Genomic DNA, 10498 nt, shown 5'->3' on the forward strand with positions numbered 1-10498 from the left:
TCCTTCCTCCACGAATTTCTTCGCAAATACCTACAGGAATTTCCTTGGGAATCCCTTCGGAGATTTTTTCGGGCAGATTCCTCCAGGAATTCCTTCGGGAATCTCTCCAAGAATTTTTTTTAGATTTTCCAATTTCCTTGATTTTTCAGGATTATTTTTCGGATTTTTTTTTAATTCCTTCAGGAATTGCTTCGGAAATTCCTCAAGAGTTGTTTCGGGATTTCCTCAAGGAATAGCTCCAGGAGTTCCTTAGAGCGTTCCTCTAAATATTCCTTTAATGGTTCCTCCAGAAGCCATCCCTGAGGAAATTTCTTGAGGATTCCTTGAGTGAATTCCTTGAGGACTCTCTGAGAAAATTTCTCAAGAAATCCCACATGAAATTTCTTAAGCATCCGCTGCGAATTTTTTGGTTATCCCTGAAGGAAAACCTTGAGGATATTCTAATGTACTTGAGGAATTCCTTAAGTAGTCCATAAGGAAATTTCGTAAGGATTTTTTTTGAGGATCCCTGCCAAAATTTTATGATTAATTCCTAAGGAAATTGCTTTCAAATTCTCTGAGAAAATTTCTTGAGGGTCCACTGAAGGAACTCCTTGGGGATTTTTTGAGGGCATTCCTTAAGCAATTTTTTGATTAAACTCTGTGGGAATTTCTTGAGGATTCTCTAAGGAAATGTCTTGAGTGATCCCTGAGGGAATTTTCTAAGGATTATGTGTGGGAGTGTCTTGGATCATCCTTGAGGGAAATTATTTAGGATTCCCTGAAGAAATTTCTTAAGGTTTATCTGGGGAAATTTCACTGGGGAAGCATATCTGAATTCTATGAAATTACCGAAGGAATGTCTGGATAAACTCTCGGAAGAATTTCTGGAGAAATTTCCTAAGGATATTTTGGACAAACTCCTGTAAGAATTTCTGGAGAAATTCCTGGAGGAATTTCTGGAGGAATTTCTGGAGGAATTTCAGATCAAATTCCCGGAAGAATTTCTGAAAACAAAATCAGGAACAGTTTCCAGGAGAAATTTTGGGTGAATTTTGGACTGCCTTGAGGAATTCACGGCAGAATTTGTGGAAGAATTCTTGGCAGATTTTCTGGAGGTATTACCGGAGGAATGTATGGATGTGTAACCATATTGTGAATTCACTCTAATAATCATCACGTCATCAATTTGTGTTCATGTTTCCATCCGTTCGCTATGCTGGCAGCATGCACGAAATCAAATATAAATTTACTGTTAGTTTTACAAGTTCAGCCAAGACAACAACTACTCTATGCGCCACCTAAGAGTTGGCCTCGAAAACGATATGAAAAATTTCACATTCAAATCTATTGCGTCGTATCCCAGAAATTGCGTCGTAGAGAGTCAAATAGGTCCAGCAGTGGAAATTTACTAGCTAAATACAAAAGACTATCTAATCCACCAATAGTGGGAAATTGCGCAGCAATTTTTAGGCTCGACACAATCAAGACCGCGATCGTCTCGTCACTTTAGTGGAGTGCTTTGTTGAGACAAGTTGAACTTGATCCCAAGTTAGAAAAACTTTTTGATAGTGAACGAATAATTATTCCGTGATAGCTTATAGCTAAACTCGAAGTAAGTTCACGCGCTATGGATTTATCCACCGATGAACCGAATTCATCGCGGTCCGAGAATTTTGACAGCGGAATTGGATGATTCTGATTGGAACAGACCCCGCTCTAGTGTCAAAATTCTCGGACCGCGATGAATTTGGTTCATCGGTGGATAAGTCCATTAGTGTTTTGAATTAATGTGAAAATTAATTGATCTTATTTGAAACTAGCTGTCCCGGCAAACTTTGTCTTGCCGTCTTGTGGTGGTTTGACAACTGTTGAACTCAAAATAGCACCGCACTCTAGATTGATTTAATTTCGGTCGTATTGTTTTCCTTCCCCGCTCATGGAAAATCAGTACATTAGCATTTTTTTTTTACTTTTATAGCTTATTTTCGTAACTTTTTCTACATATAAACACAGCTACCATGAATACGAATCGAACCGTGCAAGAGTCATTCTGATCGGTTCATGCGTTCGTGAGTTTTGTTGCCTCTAAGCGAATTCAAACTCATTTATATATATATATATAGATTTAACAGCTAAATTTTCGACTGAATTATAGTTTGAAAAGAAATTGAATACCAGTGAATTAACTGCCAATTGAATTCAGGTAAGCCTAATACGATAAACTAGTGAGCAAATAAGTGAAATTATATCCGCGTTGATTAGGATTAGCGTGCCCTAACAACGTGGGCGGTTAGTCTGGAGCCGACTCGAGTGGTCCGTTGTGGATTCGACGAACCACTACTAGCCCGTGCAGTGCGGACATCCACCGTGCGAACATTTGCGGTCGGCGGCTCAAAGAATCGCCTCGCTCGTCTCGGCGATTTGAGTGCCCTCTCCTTGGTGCAATCGGGTGTCATCGCAAGCCAATAAGCCGCAAGGCGTCGGCCAAGCTACATCCACGGCCGATCACTCCACGCAACTAGGGGACGCCTATACCCCGAATGAAACGCCTGCGCGCATGACTCGTTTGTGAGGCGTCGAGACGAAGCCACTGATCGAGCTGAGAACCGACTACGCGACGGTGAAACAGAAGAAGGCGGATTGGGTTGAATCACGTGGGGACTACCGACTGCGAGCGACGTCCGACGTTGGATTCCTCGTTTGCGCACATCAAGGTCAGATCTGATCCTTTTGCTCACTCTAGAGTTAGTTTCCAATTGGAAATCGAAAAAGCTAGAAAGCGTGACGTCACCATAGGCAATTAGGTTTATTTGAATTCGAACTAATTTGCTTTGAATTTGGAGCTCAGCTCCCGAAATACAAACTACTCGAACTCGAACGATTTAGTTGAATTGACACCGCGTTCGACTATTGATTTAGAATAATAAATTACTTCGAGTTTAGTTTGCACTCCATTTTTTTTCTCGCGTCACGCTAATAAATTTTGAATTGATTATTTGATTGTGTTAGTTTAATTTTAGCAAAGTAATTCCTCTTTGGCGGATCATTGAGATTTGATTTTCGGTAATTATTTTAGATCATTCGTTTGAAATTCTATCTGCTGAGTTTATTTGATTTGCCGTACGACGTTTGGGACGAAATTGCGACCTTAGTTCTGCAAACTTCACTTGACCTGCCCTGAGAAGGCAGTCTCTTTCCGGGCTAATTAACGGAGTAACGGTCCCTCGTTGAAGGTGGCACTTAAGCCGTTACTTGGAAACAGAAAGAAGCGTTACAGATGTATTATCATGTATTACCAGACAAATTTCTTGAGATATTTCTTAAAGAATTTCCAATCGAATTTCTGGAAGAATTTCCTGAAGAATTTTTGAAGAAATAACCGGAAAAAATGTGAAGGAATTCCCGAAAAAAAATACTGAAAGTGTTCCTCCTGAGAATTTTTGAAAGAATTTCTGGAGGAACTCTCACAAGAATTTCTAGAGGAAATTCCGGAGGAATATCTAGAATGAATTCCTGGAAGAAACCCCGAAGTAATTCATGGAGGAATCCTCGAAGGAATTCCTGGAGGAATCTCCGAAGCAATTTCTGGTGGAACTTCCGATAAAATTCCTGGAGGAATTCCCAAAGAAATTTCTGGAGGAATATCCGAAGAAATTTATGGAGAAATTTTCGAAGAAATTCGTGGAGGAATTTCAAAGAAATTCCTGGAGAAATTGCCGAAGAAATTCCTGGAGAAATTTCCTTAGAAATTCCAGGAGGAAGATTCCCGAAGAAATTTGTGGAGGACATCCTGAAGGAATTCCTGGAAGAATTCCCGAAGGATTTCCTGGAGGAAGCCCGGAAGCAATTCCTGGAGAAATTTTAGAAGAAATTGCTAAAAGAATTCCCGAAGAAAATCCTGGAGGAATCCCCAAAGAAATTACTGGAGGAAATCCCTAAGCAATTCCGGGAGTAATGTCCGAACAAGTTCTGGAGGAATCTACGATACAATTCCAGAAAGAATTCCTGAAGCAAATCCTGGAGGAATTTCCGAAGTAAATCCAAGTGGAATCCCCGCAGGAATTCCTGGAGGAATATTCCCGAAGTAATTTATGGAGGAAGTTCCTTAGAAATACCCAGAGGAATTCCCGATGAGATTCCTGAAGGAATTTTAGAACAAATTATTGAAGGAATTCCTGGAAGAATCCTCGAAATAATTCCTGGAGGAATCCCCGAAGCAATTCCTGAATAAATTTCCGCAGAAATAGCTGGAGGTATTCCCGGAAAAAAATCCTGGAGGAATTCCTAAAGAAATTCCTAAAGAAATCTCCGAAGAAATTCCTGGAGGAATTCCCGAAGAAATTCCTGAACGAATTTCCAAAGAAATTCCTAAAGGCATTTCCGAAGAAATTACTGAAGCAATTTCCGAATAATTTCTGGAGGAATCCCTGAAGAAATTCTTGGGGGAATGTTTGAAGGAATCCCCGAAACAATTCCCGGAGTAATTCCCGAAACAATTCGTAGAGGAATTTCCTAGGAATACCCGAAGGAATTCCTTTGAGGAATTTTTTCGAAGGAATTCCTAGAGAAATATTCCCGAAGAAATTTCTGCAGGAATTCCCGAAGAAATTTATGGAGGAAGTTCCTTAAAAACTCCCAGAAGAGTTCCCGAAGAAATTCCTGGAGGAATTCCCAAAGAAATTCCTGGAGGAATTTACGAACAAATTCTTTTAGAAAATTCCTAAAGGAATTTCTGGAAAAATCCTCGAAGCGATTCCTGGATAAATTTCCGAAGAAATTGCGGGAGGAATTCCGAAGAAAATTCTGGAGGAATCCCAAAAGAAATTCCGAAGGAATTTCTAAAGGAACTTCCGAAGAAATTCCTGGAGCAATTTTTGAAGAAATTTCTGGAGGAATCCCCGCAGAAATTCCTGAAGGAATTCCCGAAGAAATTCCTGAAGGAATTTCCGAAGAAATTCCAGAAGCGATTTCCGAAGAATGTCCGAAGAAATTTTTGGAAGGATCCCCGAAAAAATCCCGGAGGTATTCCCGAAGCAATTCCTGGGGGAATTTCCAAAGAAATTCCAGGAGGAATCCCTGAATGAATTCCTGTAGTAAGTTAAAAATTCCCAGAGGAAATCCCGAAGAAATTCCTGGAGGAATTTACGGACGATTTTTTTCCAGAAATTGCTTGGAGATCTACTCAATTTCCCCTGGAAATTACTTCACAGATTACTCCGGGAAATCTTCGGGAATTCCTCCAGGAATTTCCTTCGGAAATTTCTCCAGGAATTGCTTCGGTGATTTCTCCAGGAATTCCTTCGAATATTGCTCCAAGAATTTCTTCGAAAATACCTCCAGGATTTTTTTCGGGAATTCCTACAGCAATTGCTTTTCGGATTCCTTCAGGAATTGCTTCGGGAATTCTTTCAGGAATTGCTTTGGAAATTACTCCTGGATCTTTGGCGATTTCTCCAGGATTTTCTTCGGGAATTCCTCCAGCAGTTTCGTTGGAAAATTTTCCAGGAATTTCTTGGAGGATTCCTCCAGTAATTTATTTGTAAATTTCTCCAAGAATTGCTTCGGGAATCACTCCGCGAATTGCTTCGCGGATAACTTGAGGAATTTCTTCGGGAATTACTCTAGGAATTCCTTTGGGAATTTCTCCAGAATTTTTCTCGGGAATATTCCTCCGATGATTTCTCCAGGAATTCCTTCGCGAATTCCTCCATGAATTAAATCGGAAACCCTCCAGGAGTTGCCTCGGAGATTCCTTCAGGAATTTGTTCGAGAATTCCTCCAGGTATTTCTTCAGGAATTCCTCCGGGGTAACTCTCGCTGAGACCGTCCCACTATTTACACCATGTCTTTAAAAATGTTTAAGGTGGAGATTCTCTGAAAGTCCTCCTCAAAAAAGTAACAAAAATGCATTTTGTTAATCAATTTGATGGACCCCCCGTTAGTTAGAACCACAACCATTTTTGAGGACCCCTCGATTTTGATCAATTGTTGGCTCATATAAACCGTTATAACTCAAAAGTTTCTCTAATAACCACCTCATAACAAAATGTTGTTGAAAAGAGGAAAGATAGACCTACTATTTACGATTATAAAAACATGGGTCGGCCATATTGATTTTGGCCGCCATCTTGGATTTTGATACCAAAACTGTTTTTTCACCATGTTGGCAACCACCGATTTTCAAAATCTTTGCGTCAATCGAAAGCGGGGACATTTTTACACAACATATCAAAAATTTAGAGATGTATCTTTTTCCTATCAAAAGTTATCTGCACTTTTGTAAATCATGACACGTTTTCTTCATACATTTCCTTGCGCACCGGCAACGACACCCAACAGCATCAAAGTTGGCGCCTGCTTGTATACACAACGGCACCTGCAGCCAAATTAGGGAAAATTGGAGGTTCGTTCCCGATTTTGACTGTTTCTCAATGATGCGGACATTGCTTTTTAAAGTTGTTTGGTGTTTTGAAAAGCTTAAACCTTCAGCTTTCCATTAGTGGGTTCAGATTTCAAATAATTGTTCGTAAACACTGTGAAATAACGCTGCATTTATATAAACAACCGGCACCTGACCCAGTGCGCTAAAGTGTTATGATTTACAAAAGTGCAGATAACTTTTGATAGGAAAAAGATACATCTCTAAATTTTTGATATGTTGTGTAAAAATGTCCCTGCTTTCGATTGACGCAAAAATTTTGAAAATCGGTGGTTGCCAACATGGTGAAAAAACAGTTTTGATATAAAAATCCAAGATGGCGGCCAAAATCAATATGGCCGACCAAATTTTTTATAACTGTAAATAGTAGCCCTATCTTTCCTCTTTTCAACAACATTTTGTTATGAGGTGGTTTTTGGAGAAACTTTTGAGTTATAACGGTATAAATGAGCCAACAATTGATCAAAATCGAGGGGTCCGCAAAAATGGTTGTGGCTCTAACTAACGGGGGGTCCATCAAATTGATAAACCAAATTCATTTTTCTTACTTTTTTGGGGGGGACTTTCAGAAAATCGCCACCATAAACATTTTTGAAGACATGGTGTAAATAGTGGGACGGTCTCAGCGAGAGTTACCCTCCGGTGATTTCTCTAGGAATTCCTACGGGAATCACTGCAAGAATTTCTACGGAAATTTCATCAGAAATTTCTTCAGGAATTCCTCCAGAAATTCCTTCAGGCATTCCTTCAACAACATCTTTGGGAATTCCTCCAGGAATTTCTTCGGAAATCACTCCACGAATTTCCTTGGGAGTTCCTTCAGGAATTGCTTCGGGATTCCTCCAGGATTTTATTCGAGAATTTTTCTATAGTAATTTCTTCGGGTTCCTGAAGAAATACCTGGAGGAATTCTCGAACAAATTCCTGAAGGAATCTCCGAGGCAACTCCTGGAGGGTTTCCGATTAAATTCATGGAGGAATTCGCGAAGGAATTCCTGGAGAAATCATCGGAGGAATATTCCCGAGAAAAATTCTGGAGAAATTCCCAAAGGAACTTCTAGAGCGATTCCCGAAGAAATTCCTCAAGTTATCCGCGAAGCAATTCGCGGAGCGATTCCTGGAGCAATTCTTGGAGAAATTTACAAATAAATTACTGGAGGAATCCTCGAAGAAATTCCTGGAAAATTTTCCAACGAAATTGCTGGAGGAATTCCCGAAGAAAATCCTGGAGAAATCGCCAAAGATCCTGGAGAAGTTTCCAAAGAAATTCCTGAAAGAATTCCCGAAGCAATTCCAGAAGGAATCCGAAAAGCAATTGCTGTAGGAATTCCCGAAAAAAATCCTGGAGGTATTTTCGAAGAAATTCTTGGAGCAATATTCGAAGGAATTCCTGGAGAAATCACCGAAGCAATTCCTGGAGAAATTTCTGAAGGACATTCCTGGAGGAATTCCCGAAGATTTCCCGGAGTAATCTGTGAAGTAATTTCCAGGGAAAATTGAGTAGATCTCCAAGGAATTTCTGGAAAAATTGCCAGTGAAATTTCTTATATGATTTCCAGAAGAACTTCTGGAAAACATTGTGGAGAAATTTCTGGGAAGATTGCCGATGGGATTTGCGAAGGAATTCCAGGCGAAGTTTTTGGAGGCCCTCACGGAGGAGTTTTTTTTTTTCAGGAATCGCTGGAGGACCTTCTGAAGAAATTCCCGGAATAATGTCTAGTTTCTCGACAAAATTCCTAAAAAAAATCCCAGAGGATTTTCTGGAAGTTTTCTCGTAGGGATTTCTGGAAAAACTTCCTGGGGAATTTCTAGAGGAATATTCTGAGAAAATCGCAAGGAATTCCTAAAGGGCTTTCTCGAGGTATTCCCAGAAGATATTCTGGAGAAATTTTATGAATAATGCCCGGAGAAATTTCTGGATTAATTCCAATAGAAATTTCAGAATTTTTTGAAGGGAAAACCGGACGAATTTCTGGAGGAATTCCCGGAAGAATTTCTGGAAAATTTTTCGAATAATTTCTAGAGGAATGGGGAAGCACTTTTGGATTAATTTCCGGAAGGATTATTGGGGGAATTTCTTGAGGAATTCCTCTATAAATTTCAGGAGGAATTCGTGGATGAATTTCCGGAGGCTTTCTCATAGGAATGTGTGTTAGTGAAGCGTCCCGTTACCTTTGGGAGTCTTCTAAACTATTCTACACAAGGATGTGATATCTTTCATATATTTATAACTAGCTGTACCCGGCAAACTTTGTCTTGCCTACTGCGTTTTTTGATGTTTCAAGTTTCCAGCCAAGACCAAGTCCCCGGTCAAATAGGTATAGAAACCAATTTTCGAAAACTCTCGATTTTTCCATGTTTTTCGCCTCATAAACCTTCCTTGGGTGAAAACTAACAGAACAAAACTAAGACGACCAAAATCGGACCTTCCGTTCGCAAGTTATGCGCGGTCCCACGTATGCCACTGTATTTTTATATAGATGTCCGTGTTTTCACTACTGTAACTGATTTTACAGTTTATTTCATTATCTTAACTTCTAAATAAACATGTTCTTCATCAACACCAACTCAGTAACTCTTCTTCTAACTACAGATACGAATTGTTCTTCATCAACACCAACTCAGTAAATCCTTTTCTAGCTATCGATACAACTATTCTTCATCAACACCAACTCAGTAACTCCTTTTCTAACTACAGATACGAACTGTTCTTCATTAACACCAACTGACCCACAGACTGAACTCGACAACTCCACCCAGTCTCACAGACTGTCTTTTAACTGAACTGAACCGAACTGAACCCCGATTGAAGCCAAAGCCTCAGTATTTATAGCCTAAATTTCCTAGCAATACCCGAACCAACTCGGGCGTGTCTAAAACTCCTACCATCACTATCGTTTTCCCGAAGAAGTCACAAAAATTCCTAACGTTGCCCAACCCATCTTGGGCGTGTCCAAAAGCCTAAAAAAATGTAAATACTAAAAAGTCGCAAAACCTTCTACCTATCCTACTTGTCCACATCGTGTTTTACATCTTTCTCTTCTTGAAAAATCTCTTCTCTCTTGGGCGTATCCCAAGCCTAGCCGTGTCTTGGGCGTATCCCAAGCCCTACCAAGAATCCTAGTTCTGATAGAAAAAACCTAATTTCCTAACCACGCCTGACTTGGGCGTGTTCGTAAAAAAACCCTTCTGAGAATCTTTACCCGAAGACCTACATCTTCTAGCCCCGCCTCACTTGGGCGTCTCCAATGCTTGGGCGTGTCACATCGTCATCTTCACCATCATCCTCATCGTCATCATCATCATCTTCATCATCATCATCATCATCGGAATTTGGTACTAAATTCTCCAAAACAAAGCACCCGCTTTGTTATTGAAGTGTACCTTACTTGGGCACAGTGACCCCTAGCCGGGCCCCGGCCGCAGATGTTCGTTGAAATTATACCCCACATTCTTTTACTCGAAGTCAAAACAAAATCGAGTACAAAACAATTCCGGCGCCCCTATGCCACCAATATGGTTTCGATTTTCAACATTCCTTTTACGGTTCACCTGGGTTCAAAAATCGAACCAAGTGAAAACAATCACGGCTACCTGAAACCATTCTCGGCAGATACAGTGCCTCGATTTCAAAACCAAAACAATCTAGGCTACCTGAAACCGCGCCTTGATTTCAAAACAAAAACAATATAGGCTACCTGAAACCGCGCTTGATTTCAAAACAAAAACAATATAGGCTACCTAAAGCCATATGCGGCCAATACGGCGCCTTGATTTCGCAACATTCTAGCGCGATCGATAGGATATCCGTTCCATGACATTCCTGTCGACGGCCCACCGAGCGTAATCAGAGCTGCACCAAACCAACCGGACCCAACATGTACGATCATGAAAACAAAACAAACGCATCGCTGCGCGGTCGCTACCCCGCGAAACCAGGACACCGTACGGATGTTGTTTTGATCAACGTCCAGTATAAAGTGACCAGATATATTTTGCTCTGATGCGGGACACAGTTTTACTAAACCAGGATGTCGACTACCTGGAAAGCCAAGGACTGTTAGGGAATGTATTTCT

The sequence above is a fragment of the Aedes albopictus genome, chromosome 3 (assembly GCF_035046485.1).
Source record: "Aedes albopictus strain Foshan chromosome 3, AalbF5, whole genome shotgun sequence".
Classification (NCBI taxonomy): domain Eukaryota; kingdom Metazoa; phylum Arthropoda; class Insecta; order Diptera; family Culicidae; genus Aedes; species Aedes albopictus.